The 16,203-nt window shown below is 38.3% G+C and overlaps 1 pseudogene; it reads left to right on the top strand.

Moving 5' to 3' along the window:
• The first annotated feature begins 2,565 nt into the window (after window positions 1-2,565).
• LOC107739893 (mitogen-activated protein kinase kinase kinase 9-like) lies at window positions 2,566-15,253 on the top strand (annotated as a pseudogene).
• Window positions 15,254-16,203: the final 950 nt, after the last annotated feature.

Below are 16,203 nucleotides of genomic sequence, written 5' to 3'. Positions count from 1 at the left end.
CCCCCCACCCCACTCAATAGGTAATTTATATGTATACTATCATTCAGACAAGTCAGTAAGATTTTTTTTGTTTGATGGTTTTTGAAATAAATTAACGCTAATTTATTCACAAATGTATTATTTATTTAAATTGATCAAAAGTGACAGTAAAGACCATTAATGTTACAAATAAATGCTGTTTAAAATTTCTATTCATCAAAGAATCCTGGAAAAAATGTATAATGCTTTACACTAAAATATTAAGCAGCGCAACTGTTTTTGACATTGATAATAATAAGACATTTTTGTTGAGCACCAAATCAGCATATTAGAATGATTTCCGAAAGATCATGTGACACTTAAGACTGGCGTAATGGCTGCTTAAAATTCAGCTTTATCATCACAGAAATAAATTACATTTTGAATGATATTAAAATAGAAAAAGTTAATTTAAATTGTAATAATTTAAAAATATTACTGTTTACTGCATTTTTGACCAAACAAATGCAGCCTCCTGTGTATTTTTATGCGATTGCATTGTTAGCTTAGCAACATGATAACAGCAAACTCCTTTGAATCATTTGTTAGTCGAGACTCCCAAGGAGTACAATTTACATGATTTGCTGCCAATGTAAAGTGTTCCAAATCAGTCACTTTTGGTGTTCCCTGTGTAGGCAGTAGACAGCAAGGCAGCTCACAAGGCTTTGGAACACAGCCACTCACACACCTCATAAGCTGTTCTGTGCACCAGTATTAGGCATGATAAAAAAAATATGTAAATGAAGAGAAATATAATTTACACAGTATTCAGCTTGAATGCACTGCGACTTTCAGCGTGCCGCTTGTTTTCTGCCAGCATGTATTGTTGAATGTGTCTGGTGTGAGTCAGTGGGCAGCTAAAGTAGATCACAGCAGATCTTCACCACATCTGTGCACATGTGTGCATGTAAAAAGTAGCAGTCTTATAAACCTTCTTTTCCAGTTTGGCTGACTTGGCTTATGGTCACGCTCAGAGTTGGGCTCAAACTCTGACAACTCTCAAACAAAAAAGAGTGTTTAGGACTTTGTCTCAGCCTGGATCAGATCACACACACCTATGCCCTCACACATGGTCACTTGAGTTAACTAAACACTACTGATGACTGGGGAGGGTTATTATGAATATTCAGTGGGCCTTCATGTAGTAAGATGGTTAAGCATGAAAGTCAGCTGCAACTACCAGCTTTGAACTTTTCTACTGCCAGCTAACACTTCCAGCTGTTTAGATGCAGGTGAACTGGTTTAAAAGAGATTTCAGATGATGTCACTTATAACCTTGAAGTCACACAAGTCTTACAAATGTATCAGGGGTCTGAGTCTCTCTCTCACACACAAACACACTCCTCTTCAGCCTGGTGATGAAGCAAATAATGGTTATATTCATCTATTGTTGTTTGTTTTCTTTCTTTTTTTTTGTTTTTTACTCTTCTCAAAAAAAAAAAAAATCATGTTTTATTTTCAGGGAATTATGCATGAAATTTACCTTAATTTATGTCCGCTGATTTATTTATTTTGAATTCTTTTGGTCAACAGAATAAAAAAAATAGCATGAAAGTCAGCTGCAACTACCAGCTTTGAACTTTTCTACTGCCAGCTAACACTTCCAGCTGTTTAGATGCAGGTGAACTGGTTTAAAAGAGATTTCAGATGATGTCACTTATAACCTTGAAGTCACACAAGTCTTACAAATGTATCAGGGGTCTGAGTCTCTCTCTCACACACAAACACACTCCTCTTCAGCCTGGTGATGAAGCAAATAATGGTTATATTCATCTATTGTTGTTTGTTTTCTTTCTTTTTTTGTTTTGTTTTTTACTCTTCTCAAAAAAAAAAAATCATGTTTTATTTTCAGGGAATTATGCATGAAATTTACCTTAATTTATGTCCGCTGATTTATTTATTTTGAATTCTTTTGGTCAACAGAAAAATTAAAAAAAATATTTGGAAAATCTGATATCAGTTGTGATAAATTTTATCTGGTTGAAGTATTTCCATCAGATTGTGCCACATGGTCACGACAGTTACAAATGTATCTTATTTTATCATAAAATCATATTCTTACAATATTAGTAGGGTAACAATTGAGGTAATTGAATATATAATTAAGGTAAATTTTAACCACACACTTTAGCTTTCTTAGCAAAGACTATTTTTCATAATTATTTTCCTGTTTTAACTTAAGCCTCTAATAGGCTGTTTAATAGCATAGTTTGCCCTATAAAGTGTGACAGCATGCATGTGATTGGGGCATGTTGTCACAAAAGGTCAGTCTTACCTATACAGAGGAGCTATATCGTTTTTCCTATGCCTTAACTGTTTAAAGTCGTAGAAAAGTTTTTCTACTGTAGTGCGCCCGCGCGCTGTCCAGCCCCGTGGTGCTGAAATGATTCTCCCGCATTTGCTGTTATAGAGATTTCGTGAGCGGGTCTTATAAAGAGGCGTGACGTGATTGATGCGCCAATCAAAGCGCAGCAATCAGGAATTCGTTAACACGTTAAACCACTGGAATCATGTGCTGGGAGGGGGTGAGTGCTGGCTCAGGAGCGGATGAGGGGTGCGGGACAATGTTGTAGCCAATTACAGCAAAAAGTGCCTTATGTTCGGGACCGAAAGATCATTTAACGAGCCGGAGCGGTCCCTTATGAGGCGGGCGGCATGTCTGGAGCTCGTTGAGGCGAGAGGTTGCTCGGATTAATTGCTACTTATGCTGCGGCTTTGCGCCCGGACTTGAGTTCTGCGACAGGTGAGGAGCTGAACCGGGCCGGGTCGCCCTTATGGATCGGCAGCATAGATGCTTTCAGTTTCCCCTTTAACAGCAGCAGCGGCCTGGACAGCAAAGACGGCGATGAAGCCGCAGAGCCCCGGCCGGGAGCTCGTCTCCTCGGGTTTGGTCCTGCGGCGGCGGCGACCCCGTCCGGAGCCGGATACTGGACCGCCGTGTTCGATTACGAAACTACCGCCGAGGATGAGCTCAGTCTGCGGAAGGGGGATCGGGTAGCGGTGTTGTCCAAGGACTCGCTGGTGTCCGGGGATGAGGGGTGGTGGACAGGTATGATCGAGGACCGGGTCGGTATTTTCCCTAGTAACTACGTGAGTAACAGCATCTCGGAGAAGATTCGGGACACGCCGGAGGACTATGGCGATTATTTGGTGCCTCGGTTACACTGCGAGTAACCATATATTTATGCACATAAAACATATATACATTCGCCTTTATAGCATGCTTTATATATTGTGTTTAGTTGGTTTGCCCCACAGTAATCAGTAACCACATTAACACAGCTTGTGCTGCACATTTTCTCCATCTACTGAGGAAAAACCTAAACCAATCTAAGATGGTTTACTGATCTTCCAGCATGTCTAAATTGGAGTTCAGCTGGTCCCCCAACCTGACTAGTTAAGAAGTCCCCAAAAACCCTCTAAATCCAGTCAACTGACCAGGCTAGGAGACTAACTAAGACCAGCAAACGAGCTTAGACATGGTAACGGGTTTCAGGCTGTTCCAAGATGGTCTTCAGCTGGTTTACCAGCACTTAATTTCCAAACACCAGCTGATAGCATGTCAGTGATTGTCTACCAGCTAATAGCTGTCATGTTCCGAAAGACAGCTACAATCTTAAAGGAATAGTTCACTTAAAAATTAAAATTCTGTCATCATTTACTCATCCTTATTTAATCCAAACCTGAATGACTTCCTTTAATGTATGTGCAACACAAAATAAGATAATTTGAAAACAGCATTGGACCCCATTGACTTCATTGTATGGACAAAAAACATTTTTCAAAATATTTTTCATTTTGGGTGAATTTTTTCTTCATATGGATTTTCCAGCAGGCTCCTCCCATTCAGATTCAAGTCAGGCACTGATTTTGGTTGATGGGGCACATTCCAATTCATCCCAGCAGTGTTCAGTGCAGTTCACATCTGGATTCCTATGCCACACCATACTCCATAAAACATTTTATTGGTGGCAAGGTTTTTCCTCATACTTTAGGTCATATAGTGTGTTTGTTGATATGGGGTCTACCTTTAATTATTTTTATGCAAATTCAATGTGTGTTTGTGTTGTGCTCTGTGCTTGTGGTGAGGAAGCATATCTGCTATGTTTCGCATCTTTCATGCTCTCTATTATAGTGTGAGTGCCCTTGTGTTGTCAGTCACATGTCATGTGTTGCTGGTGGTCATCTGCTTTTCCTGAATGGCTGCTGGCCTACTTTTTATCATGTGGTTCTTGCCAACTGCAATATTAATAAGAGACACAGTGGCCCAGACACACCGTCATCCCAATGGCTGAGGAGAGACGATCGCACGCACATCTTTGTTTCACTGCTTTCCATTTTCTCCCATGTCAGCCATCATTTTTAAAGCACATATCCCACCATGTGAAGCTGCTTTCTGCAGATTTATGCCAGTCTCTTTCTGCCTGAATCTATCAGGCATTTGAGCTGTTATTCATATGAATGGCACGTAAATCATAATAAGTTCCTGTTTGTTTTCATGTTCAGCCCCTTTTAATTCAGCCTCTCAAATAAACATGCTTACCCACAGTTGTTCATGTGCTGAATCACACTTTTTATTCCCAGATGTGGATACATATACACTATCTGTCAAAATTTGGATTAAGTAAAATGTATATAATGTTTTTGAAAGACGTCTCTTATGCCTTCCAAAGGATGCATTTATTTGATCAAAAATACAGTAAAAACAGTAATATTATGATATATTATTGCAATTAAAATGATCTGTTTTCTATTTGAATATATTTTAAAATGCAATTTATTCCTGTGATGCAAAGTTGAATTTTCAGCATCATTACTCCAGTCTTCAGTGTCACAAGATCCTTCAGAAATTATTCTAATATGCTGATTTGGTGCTCAATAAACATTTCTTATTGTTGTAAAATTTGAAAACCGTTTTTTGATACTTAAATGTTTTTTGAAATTGTGATACACTACCATTCAAAGGTAGGCAAGATAAAAACAAAATTTAATTCATTAATTAATAAAAAAAATTTATTCAGCAAGGACACATTCAAAGGTTAAATTAATCAAAAACTTTTATAATGATACAAAGATTTTTATAATTATAATTATAAAATAAATAATTGCTATTCTTTTAAAGGGGTCATATGATGTTGCTAAAAAGAACATTATTTTGTGTATTTGGTGTAATGAAATGTGTTTATGCAGTTTAAGGTTAAAAAAAAACATTATTTTCCACATAAAAGTTATGCCTTCTTTCTTTGCGTGAACATTTGGGCGGCGTTATGCAAATCTTCCCACATCGTGACGTAGACGTGGGGGCGTGTTAGAACGAGCCGTTTTAGGTAGGCGTGGTTGACTCTTAACTTTTATAAAGAATATCTCTTTGGATTTGAGACTTTAGTCTTTGCAACTTTACAGATTGAAAGTTCAAATTGAAATCGCATCATATGACCCCTTTAACTTTTTATTTATCAAAGAAAAAGTTTACCAGGGTTTCCACAAAAATATTAAGCAGCAAAAACTGTTTTCAGCATTGATAATAACAAGAACCATTATCAATAACTGAGCTTCAATAATAAATTAGCACTAAATCAGCATATTAGAATGATTTCTGAAAGATCGTGTGACACTGAAGACTGGAGTAATGGAATAAATTACATTTTAAAATATATAATATAGAAAACAGTCATTTTAAATTGTAATAATATTTCAAAATATTACTGTTTTTACTGTATTTTTGATCAAATAAATTCAGCCTTGATGAGCATTAGAAATTTCAAAAACATTAAAAAATTCTTAACTATTCCAAACTTTCGACTGGTAGTGTAATTATTTAAAGTTAACGGAACATCTGTGGCAGTGTTTTAAACCTATATTCTCTCTTTGGCTTCAGTTCTTCAGATAGATTTCAGTGAGCTGGCGCTGGAGGAAATGATCGGTGTTGGAGGTTTTGGAAAAGTGTACCGTGCCATTTGGAAAGGGAAGGAGCGGGACCCTGATGAGGATGTGTCGCAGACTCTGGAGAGCGTCCGTCAGGAGGCCAAGCTCTTCGCCATGCTAAGACACCCCAACATCATGGGCCTTCTGGGAGTGTGTCTGCAGGAGCCCAACCTCTGCCTAGTGATGGAATAGGCCCGCGGTGGGCCGCTCAACCGGGCACTGGCTGGGAAACGCATCCCTCCGCACACGCTGGTGGACTGGGCGGTACAGATCGCACGTGCCATGCTGTACCTGCACTGCCAGGCCATTGTACCCGTCATCCACAGAGACCTCAAGTCCAGCAACAGTAAGACATTATTAGATCTTATGCCAGGCGTTTTTAAAAGTTTTGATGCCAAGGGCCCCAAATTATTATAATCCCCTTTCTAGGGCACCTCTTCCTAAAATATAATAATTATATTTTAGCAGCCAAATAATTTCAAGTAGAAAGATACATTTGTACATATTATAAAGATAATATATGTTGTTTCTAAAATTAATTAATAGGATAAAATTATTTATATTTTATGTTAAGAAAGCAGAGTATTTATTTTGTATTAAGTTGACAGTGTATCTTTTTTCTACCAACTATATTTCAGTTTTTTTTCTACCCACTATTAGAATAATGTTAGATGTATAAACCTTTAAAAAGATTTGTTTTAAATTCAGTATTTACTAGGACTGTCAATAGAATTAAATAAATAGTTTTCAATAAGTGTTTAAAAAGGAAAATTAATGAAACAGAATTAATCTCTAATTCATTATTATTAATATTTTGTTAATTTCATGTGTATGTGTGTAATGTGGTGTTTTGTTTCATGTTCATGTTTTCCATGTCTTTTATTTTGTAATTGTTTCATGGTCCCTGTTTGTGTCATGCTTCCCTTGCCCTCATGTATTCATGCCATTGGTTCCCCTGTTCATTGTGTCATGTTCTGATTGGTTGTCTTAGTCATGTGTCTTGTTTCCCATTGGTTTGTTCTTGTCATGTGACCCTCTTGTTTCCTATAAGTAGCTTCATGTTCCCATTGTGCCCTCGTCGTGTATTGAATGTATTTAACCCGCTGTTGGTGAGTCTAGTCTGTTTATGTCAAGTCTGCTCATGCTATGTCTGTTCAAGTCAAGTCAAGTCTGTGTTTCTTGTTTGGATATCAGCTGTAAATAAAACTGCACTTGGGTTCTCACTTACGCTCGCCTTCAGTGGATGATTCATTACAATGTGGTTGTTTGTGTCAGTGGATTTTATGGTATTGTGCATGGAAGGAGTGTGTGTTGGTGTGTGTTTTTGTAGCTGGAGGGCTTGGCTGGTGTATTGGCTCTCTGAGTGTGTAAGTGGTTTGTAATCCTGTGTTTGGCAGTTTACTTGTCTGATTGGATCCTGTAAACCCAAAGCGTATTACAGAGGATTTGCACTCTCCTTCACTCCCTGCCACTTGATTGGCCTCTCAAAACATGTCCTGGGCTCTCATAGGCCATTTGGATATGATTAGAATAGGACCTTGCTGACAATTGGATACTGTAGTTCAAAGATAAGTCTCTAAGCTTTTCATTGGCTGTTATGGAAAAACAAAAGCAGCTAATTTTAACTAAGCAAACTTAGACAAAAACACACAGAATGTCACAGCTAAGCTGTGATGTACATAAAGAAACATTTGAACTGTAAATCTAATATTAAACTACTCAACCAACCATCACTGCATTTGATTCATGACCTTTTCCATTCATGCAATACTGTATTCTAATGAGGTTTAGAGTTGGTGAAGTTGTTACAGTGATGGCTTTGACCAATTCAGCACCACTCTGGTGGACAGCTCCTCTACAAAGCTGCCTGTCAATCAAATGCTGATGACTTCTGTTTTTTTTGCTGTAGTCATAGTAACCTCTGTTTCATGTACTTAATCATCATTATTGACATTAACTCCGCCCCACAGTTCTGATTCTGGAGCGTGTGGAGAATGATGATCTGAGCAACAAGACTCTGAAGGTGACAGATTTCGGTTTGGCTCGGGAGTGGCATCGGACCACGAAGATGAGCGCGGCGGGGACGTATGCCTGGATGGCCCCTGAGGTCATCCGCTCCTCGACCTTTTCCAAGGGCAGTGATGTTTGGAGGTGGGCGCCAAGAAATGTGTGTGAGTGTGTGTGTTTGTGACCTAGCTACACCAAAGGCAAGTCATTCCACATGGCAGCCATCTTGGCAAGTCTTCAGCATCTCATACTGTCCCTGTGTAAACTTATAGAAAAAAAACAAAATAATGATCTTTAAAAAAGCATCATATGACCCCTTTAATCTAAGAATAATAGAAATGTTGTTATAGTTAACTAAAACTATAAAAAAAAATTGCTAATTGAAATAGTGCTGAAATAAAATAAAATATAAATATTTGATATTTTTGAACTTGAACTTGAAACTAACTAAAAAAATGAAAGTTAAAAGTTTTGCCTTGACGACTAATTGAAATAATACAGGTGTGAGTGCTAAAATGAAAGCTAAATAGAAATATAAGAAAAAACTAATAACAAAGAGTGAAAAATTTAAGGGGGTCTGAATACTTTCCGTACCCACTGTATATATACACACAAAATACATAATGGGAGCAAATCATACAGTTGTAGCACAAATTGTACAGCCATAGTACAGTTTTGTTGGTCAAACTATAGGTCTCAGATGGCAGTGTCCAATGAAGGTTTTGGTTACCACGGTAACAAACAAATGGTGTCATTAGCCCAGTTTCGGAGGATACTGTGTGTTTTTTTTTGGTGCTGTGCAATGCTTAGCTATTAGTGTCTGAATTTTGCTTCTCATCACAAGTCCTGATTACAGAAGGGGAGGGATGGATAGAAAAGAGATATAAATAGAAAACTTCTCGTGTCAAAGCACTGTGATTCTTTGGATACTTTGTTCTCTACCTACATTAACAAGGTGGGATGTGTTTGTTGTGTCTGTGTGGCTGCAGAACCAGTTGGTTGTACTCCATTTGATTCACTGTTACTGTAACTTGAAATCTTCAGTAATATTTATAGTGTTTTTTAGTGTTCATTTATAGCCAACCTGTACCAAACTTGTTTTGTTTTTTTTGTACCAAACATTTGCTCATGTCTTTCTGTCTTTTCTATCAGGATTCTTTCAGACTGTCAACAAGGCAACATTTTTTGCCCAGTTGGCCACTGAAGCACATATTTTACATTTGAAAGAATATGACACTACAAAGACACACTTTGAAATGTTAATACAAGGTTTTCTGTTTACTTTGGAACACAATACCTGTCATCCATTTTATAGTGTTGCATTTTTGTAGGATTCTGCTAGTCCTTGCAAAAAAATGTTGGTGACAGCTTGTTATGTTAGTAGTCTTGTTTAAACTTCAAACTCTCTGTCTGTCTGTCTCTTTCTCTTAGTTATGGAGTTTTGCTGTGGGAGCTGCTGACGAGAGAGGTGCCATTTCGTGGCATTGATGGTCTGGCAGTAGCTTATGGTGTGGCCATGAACAAACTGTCCCTGCCGATCCCCTCCACCTGTCCTGAGCCATTTTCCCGGCTGATGGAAGGCACGAAAATCTCATATACAACAGTTCTACTGTAATTTATTAACTTAAGGACTGTGTGTAACTAAATTAAAATACTGTCATTATTTACTCACCCTCCAAAAATGACAAATCATAACATAACAAGTATCAAAACCTGGCAGCTGTGGTTGCCAGAAATTCACCATAAAAAGTACTGTGACATTGTTTGTAGTATTGGGATGTCTGTATATTTTACAACTTAAAAATAAAATAAAATAAATATACAGTATATTTTAAAATACTTAAGTAATACTGAATAGAAGTAATTTAGATATTAAGGTTAACATAAAAATACTGTGACAATGGTTCTGGTATTACAGGATGCCTGTATTTTTTACAATTTATGTTATGTAACATACTGTTAAAATTCCTGTACTTGAAGCGCCAATATCTGTTTTTTACCATAAAATCTACTGATAACCTCCATAATAATTCAGGTGGTAAAATAGAAAGCAATGTGATAAATCAGAGCATTCTCCATTTTGTGTTATGAGGGAAAAAAGTCATATAGTAAATGATGACAGAATTTTCATTTTTGTTTGAACGTTCTTTTTAATTGAATGAGTTTGAAGACAATATATAGAAATTAAAATAGATTCACTAATCAAAAGGCTCATTGTCCCACTCACAGCCCATCTCTGAGTGCTCAGCTGGCATTCTTTTCAGCTGACCGTCTTGTCTGTGGTGTTTGTTTCTCTCATCTGCTGTAGACTGTTGGAATGTGGACCCTCATGCACGACCCCCCTTCACCAGTATTCTAGACCATCTGACGGCTATCGAGGAGTCGGGCTTCTTTGAAATGCCGGCAGAATCCTTCCAATCCCTGCAGGATGACTGGAAGCTGGAGGTTCAGGAGATGTTCGACCAGCTCAGAGCCAAAGAGAAGGTTTACATGCTCTCAAAAGCTGTCTAAATAAGGACATACCATATACTTTTTATATATAAAGCTATAAAAACACATAGATACTACTGACTAATCCAAACACTTTGCCTCAAAGCCTCAAAGAAAACCTTTTGTATTTTAAAAATGAAAATACATATACATATACTAATCAAAAGTTTTGCTCACCCAGGCTGCATTTATTTGATCACAAATACAGTAAAAGCACAAATGTCGTGAAATATTTTTAGAATTGAAAACAATAGTTTTCTGTTTTATTATATTTTAAAATGTAATTTATTCCTGTGCTGCTTAATATTTTTGTAGAAACCGTGATTCCTTTTTTTAAGATTCTTTGATATATAGAAAGTTCAAAAGTAAAACATTTATTTGAGATTGAAATCTGTTGTAACATTGTCTTTAATGTCACATATTTGATCAATTTAATGCATAAAAGTATTAATTTCTTTCAAAACAATTCTTAAATCACTCACACTTGCTAAATAAAAGTTAAAGTGAAATAAACAAAAAAAAAACTTTAATTTCAACTTGAAACATATTAATCAGAAAAAGTATCAGAACATCTGTTAGGAGTATGAACTATAGTATTGTCTTTTTCTGTTATGTCTGCCTGTTCCTGTTTTTCCTTATATGGTTTTGTTCCTGTTTGGTTTAGCTCTTTAGTTAATTTGCTCATTAGTCATTATTAGTTAACTCCCTTCACCTGTTTTCCCTTCGTCAGCTGCCTTACTTAAAGTCTTCTTTCTGTTCAGTAGTTTGTCGGTTATTGTTTCGTGTTACATGTTTTACTGCTATCCTGAAATATTTCCTTCCCTGTATTTGTGTGGATTATAATTAAAGACTTTCTTTGTGGATTATCTTCGTCTTCATCGCCTTCCTTGGAGTACTGTAACAACATCGCAGTCAGATGATTTAGTTAACATTTTATTTGCAGTCTAATCTGTTAAACTTACTGCTGTGGTGGTGCCAAAATCAGTATGACATAATGCTCGTTAAACTCCTTAATGGATGTGTGCCAGATGAATTTACCAGATTATACACACTACATAGAGCACAATGATGAGTAAGTTGGATCTCTCAAGTTCTCTTTCTTGCTGTAGGAGTTGAGATCTTGGGAGGAAGAACTGAGTCGTGCAGCTGTACAGCAGAAGTACCAGGAAGAGGCTTTACGACGGAGGGAACAGGAACTGGCGGAGAGAGAAATTCACATTCTGGAGCGAGAGCTCAATGTCATCATTCACCAGCTGTACCAAGAGAAACCACGAGTTCAAACCCGTCATGGAAAGTTCCGGCACAGTCGACTCAAACTGCGTGACGGGAACCGCATCAGCCTGCCTTCCGGTTAGTATTTCATAGTATTAAATGAAGAAATCATACAAATAGCACTAATCATGTGAAACACACAAGATTCAACTCCCATTTGATTTCATTAGATTCACATTTGGTAAAATAGTAAAATTTGATTAGAATGAATTATTTTATTGATACTTCTTGCTCTTAAATAAATTAGTCATTTAAGAATTTCTAACACTTTTGTCTGTTATCTTGGAGTTTTTCACAGTGCATTGTGGGATTGCCTATATGCAAGTGTATGTAGTGTGAATGTTTGTGTATATAATGGTATGTATATGTTTCAGATTTCCAGCATAAGATTACAGTCCAAGCTTCTCCTTCTTTGGACAGGAGGTGGAGTCTCCTATGCAGTAACTCCACCCCTCCAAACAGCCCCCCTGTTTTGCCACGCCTCCGAACAACCCAGTGTAAGTTTGTTTATGCATCTGATTGATTTTGTGTATATTATTGTGAATATTTGGGTCTGTATATGGTCAGGTTCCTAATATAGAACATCCTTCATGCTGACAGTGACCCCTGGGGTCGGAGGTCAAGCCTGGGGTCGTAATGCTGCATTCCAGTATGACGAAGAGAAGGAGAGGAAGACTTCACGCAAGAAAGGGAGAACGCAAAGGGAACACAGTGCCGATGAGAGGTGTGCGTTTGTGTGCTTCTAAACAAATCATAAACCTTAACCAAATGTTTATACAATCACAGACTTTCTATGTGCATGTGTTCCTCACTCAGTTTGAGGACTCCTAAAGAGGGCAGTCGGCAACGTTCTTGCAGTGCTCCAAACCTGCGACGTTTCCCCCAGACACAGTCCTGCTGTTCCTGGCGTGTAAACAAATCATAAACCTTAACCAAATGTTTATACAATCACAGACTTTCTATGTGCATGTGTTCCTCACTCAGTTTGAGGACTCCTAAAGAGGGCAGTCGGCAACGTTCTTGCAGTGCTCCAAACCTGCGACGTTCCCCCAGACACAGTCCTGCTGTTCCTGGCGTGTGCAGCCTGGCAGAGACTGGTAACAATCACATTACACTTTATTTTTGGCATCTTCATTGACAATTCTGAATGTTTTCCATTTAGAATCTCCATTTGGAATATTTGCCTATACTACATCCTTGTTGCAGTCACAATAATACTGATGCACTGAACTTAACATAGAGAGATAACTGAATTGACTGTGATTTTTAAAGTTCAACATGAAATGAAATTCACCCTGTCAATTTTCTAAATGCATCTTATTGACCTTATTGAGAAAGATTCATCCATAAATATGTTAAGTTTTTAACCGTTTTTGTGAGCTCGTAATTTTTAACCAAAATGTCATAACTGGGTCTTGCGGTAAAACAACAGACTTCTCTTTGGTGATGTATGCTGGACGTCTCCAATCATTTAATCTGCTTAAACTCTGTCCCTTTCTTGCAATCAGTAACAAACTCACATTTAAATCATCCAATCAACAACCTATGGATAGAGCTGCCCTACATATTTTTCATTTTTGATAATCCATATCTCTTGGATCTACATCACAATATAAAATCACAGTTAATTTCCTAAGTTTTAAAAAATTCTCTAAAAACAATGGGGAGACATTTTGTGATGCTGCATGGCAAAAATAAAATCTGTTTTGATTCCTGTGTGATGGTACTAAACTAGTACTTATTAATTGAAAAGATAAATTCTATCTATCAAAGAATAAATAGCCAATAATTAGCTAAATTAATCATTGTTAAACTTGAGTTGGATTAATGACATTTTTCTGACTCTTTAATTACTTTTTTTATTGCAATCCAGTAAATTCCTCTTGAAGTAATTCCAGTTCAAATTCCAATTCTGCAACCTGTGGATCGTGGGCAAATTTTTTTAGCCCAACTCTGTGTCACACGGCCATGCACTCCTGAGTGGATACTTTCAATCATGTAACATTGAGAATTTGTGATGCTGACATTATGTTGGCATCATTGCATCATGCTGATGAAATATTTTCATTATTTTGACATTTCTGTCATCTCACTAATAATAGACCAGTTTAAGCTCATCTAACTAGGCTGAAATGTCACAGATTTTTTACATTATAATATTAACAACAAAGGAGAAAAAAAACATAAATCAAAAAACTTCATGTAACTGACAAGATGTGAAGGCTGGTTATGGTGCAACTTTGTGAAATCTTTCTCACCCGACCCGTCTCTGTAGAAAATGAGGACTGCTGCTTCCCATCAGAGTCAGTTGACTCCCCTGGCCAATCATACCTCTGCATCCCGTTCCACAGGGATGGATCCACTGTAGACCGGTATGGCATGGAGTGTGTCATAACTGGAATGGCTCCTGATGTTTCCCCCAGTTATACGCGGCGGAGCCCTAGTGGAAGCCGTAGATCAGAACTGGTGTTGCTGGGCTGCGGCGCGGCTCTGGCTGCTGTCGGTTTTGGTCAAAATCTATTGGACCTGGTGCGTGTGGAAGAGAGTGTACGTCCGCGATGGGAAGGGCGGTTTCACCATTCCGGGGGTCAAAGTCGTGGCGCCAGCCCACCCACACGCAAACTGTTCAAATGGGAAAGCCCTCGTCGCCCTCCCCCTCTCCCCATGTCCCTCACACTCCTGTCTCTTTCATCAGTGTCTGATTGTAACTCAACCCGTTCTCTCCTGCGCTCCGACAGTGAAGAGCTGCTTGTGCTACGTCCACCTACGCCCCCCTGCTTGGTTTATTTATATATATATATATATATATATATATATATTATAATTTAATAATTAAAATTTGTACACATTTTTAAGGTGTGTAGAAAAAAATACTTTTTATTTGATATGTAAACTACATTGTGTCGTGAAATTGAAACGTTTCTTAAAAATGGTATAAAAGTTTTGTAAAACCACGTAAAAACCAACATGTCTACAAAGAGTACATTTAGAGAGAACTTTGTACATGTGTTTTAAACTAGATATTCCCTTCCTTTTAAAGGGGACATCGGATGCCTGTTTTCCACAAGTTGGTATGATTGTTTAGGGTCCTCATGAAATGTCTGCAACATGCTTTATTTAAAATTCCTAAATGATCGTGTAAAAACATCACCGTTTTTACCTTGTCAAAAACAGCTCTGTTCACAGCAACCCGTTTCGGTGCATGTCTCTTTAAATGATAATGAGCTACTTCTCACCCCACCCCTCTCTTCCGTGGAAGAGGAATGGCGATTTGCAAATAATCATAAACAATATAAAGTGTGAGACTTCTGGAGGTGCAGCTGGATCACGAACAGTGGGTACTGATCCATCCTTGAGCATTACCATCAAAAACAAAACTAATCCACTACATCCTCAGTGGCTCTGATGTCGGGAGAAAATGAAGACTCTTATGTTCACTTTTACATTCAACTACAAAACACCTGCATTGCTTACGAGACATTTGTTGTCGCTACAGCGGCTCGAGCACGGAGAAAATGGCGGACAGCGTACAACTGACTGATGGGCGGAAATATGCAAATACGGAACAGTCCGTTAGCGGTCCTGGGTGGGGCCTGAGCAGTATGACGTCATATTGCTCAGAAAATCAAAACGGCTTGATAATTGAGACCGTTTAGGTTTTTTGGGGATTAAAAAAAGAGAAGTGAATGGATTTTTATCTTTGGGTGGTTGTGTACACGCACTGGTAAGACACATTTATATGCAAACACCATGTAAAAGTGAATTTTGCATCCGATGTCCCCTTTAAATTAACACAACCAGTGGTTTGAATTCCTTTCACAGAAATTGATTCAGTTCATAGCTATAATTTGTTTTAATTTTGTGCCTTTTGTAATGCCGTTTGTGCAGTGACTCCGTGGAACTTAAGTGAGGACCCCTCAGAGGTGCCCTGTCTTCCTGATTCAAATCTCATCTTCCCACCTACGCCACGTCGGCGCTTCCAACCTGAGCGTCCCAAGACTCTGGACTTCCTGGCTAGGCCCCGCCCCTGTCCACGAGCTCGCTGTGGATCCCAGTGGGGTGAATCTCCCGCCCACACATCCAGCACTGAAACCCCATCCACTGTGGAGTTTGGAGGAGGTGTGGCTGTCCTGCCTACACCAATGGAACCACCAACCCCCTGTTCCCCTTGGGTGAACAACAGCCTTTTGGACCAACAGGATGAAGGAAAATACAGGGATGGGAAACGGCCTCTCTCATCAGATCCCAGAGACTCACTTTGCAGAGTGCGACCAGGGTTTTGCTCCTAATTTCACCCCTCTCATAAATTTAGACCTACTTGGTTTCAGATGTAGCACTTAGACCATCAAGTCAATGCAAGGGGGAATTCTGGATACCCTGGAGAAAAAAACCTGCTTAAACCAGACTAAGATGGTTTGCTTACCTTAGCAAACTTAAGGTTTAAGCTGGTCTTAACTGGTTTAAGATAGTCTCCCAGCCCAAGTGCCCAAA

Source organism: Sinocyclocheilus rhinocerous, unplaced genomic scaffold (assembly GCF_001515625.1).
Source record: "Sinocyclocheilus rhinocerous isolate Xijiao unplaced genomic scaffold, SAMN03320098_v1.1 scaffold1156, whole genome shotgun sequence".
Lineage (NCBI taxonomy): Eukaryota > Metazoa > Chordata > Actinopteri > Cypriniformes > Cyprinidae > Sinocyclocheilus > Sinocyclocheilus rhinocerous.
This window is presented reverse-complemented; position numbering and strand designations above follow the sequence as displayed.